A 1,017-nucleotide genomic window follows, 5' to 3' on the forward strand; every position below is an offset into this window, starting at 1 on the left:
TTATGTGTTTTTGTATAAATTAAGGTGAATCAGTGCAAGAAGATATTTTTTGCTGATAAAGATTTTGAAGCACAACGACTGGGCGATGACTGTTCTGTGAAATATCTTCAAATATCAGCTCGAGCTCCTTCAACATGGCGGCGAGAACCACGGAGCTACAAGTCTTCATGCTCTGACGCGTCTGAAGGTTCAAGTCCAAACAGGACGGTGGACACACGTGCAGGACGCCGGTGCCCGTCCAGTCTTCTGAAACATCAGATTCAGCTTGGAACAACCAGGAAGTGTGCAAAGTGTAGAAACGTGAGAGCTCTGTCGGTCGTCTTCGGATCCTGCGGTCCGGTGACGCCGGCGAGTCACTCCACCGTGTTTCGGTTGTAGTCGTACGACAGGCGTCGCTTGGCGGCTGCGTGAGGAGCGTGCTGATTGGCTGAGGGGAGGCCCGGGGAGAGATGGCCGTTTGACGTCCACGCAGCAGCTCTGCCTTCCTGCAGACATCCCGACACAAAAACAATTAAAATCAGCTGCGTCGTCATGTGCGCGTCCTTCACCGCCGACAGAGGCGGAACATGAACGTCACAAAATTCACGTTCGTCATTCAACTTAAATAAAGTTTTAACTCGCGCTGTTATGTTCAGGTCAATATTTACTGTTAGCAGCAAATTAAAATCATATTTACAGTTATTATTAAACGTCACACTTGACAGAACTGAGTTTAGCCTGTCGGTCCAGACCTCCCCCACAGTCCTGGTTCTTTATGTGGCCCGTTCAGAGAAACAGTTGCACACATCTGGATTCAAAACATGACACAAAATGAAAGGGACATTTTATTTATGGGCAGATTTTATTTTATTTTATATATGGGTTGATTTTATTTATTTTATATATGAGTTGATTTTATTTTATATATGGGTTGATTTTATTTTATATATGAGTTGATTTTATTTATTTTATGTATGAGTTGATTTTATTAATTTTATATATGGGTTTATTTTATTTTATATATGGGTTTATTTTATT

At 42.1% G+C, this 1,017-nt stretch overlaps 1 long non-coding RNA gene across 1 annotated transcript in view; it reads right to left on the reverse strand.

The window, feature by feature from the left end:
* The window catches only part of LOC119411416, a 4,025-nt gene continuing 3,008 nt past the window's right edge, over nt 1-1,017 (reverse strand). Inside the window, exon 3 of the long non-coding RNA XR_005186885.1 lies at nt 1-485. This is a non-coding gene — a long non-coding RNA (uncharacterized LOC119411416). The remainder of the gene's footprint in view (nt 486-1,017) is intronic.

The sequence above is a fragment of the Nematolebias whitei genome, chromosome 6 (genome assembly GCF_014905685.2).
Source record: "Nematolebias whitei isolate Nwh7 chromosome 6, NemWhi1, whole genome shotgun sequence".
NCBI classification, from domain to species: Eukaryota; Metazoa; Chordata; class Actinopteri; order Cyprinodontiformes; family Rivulidae; genus Nematolebias; species Nematolebias whitei.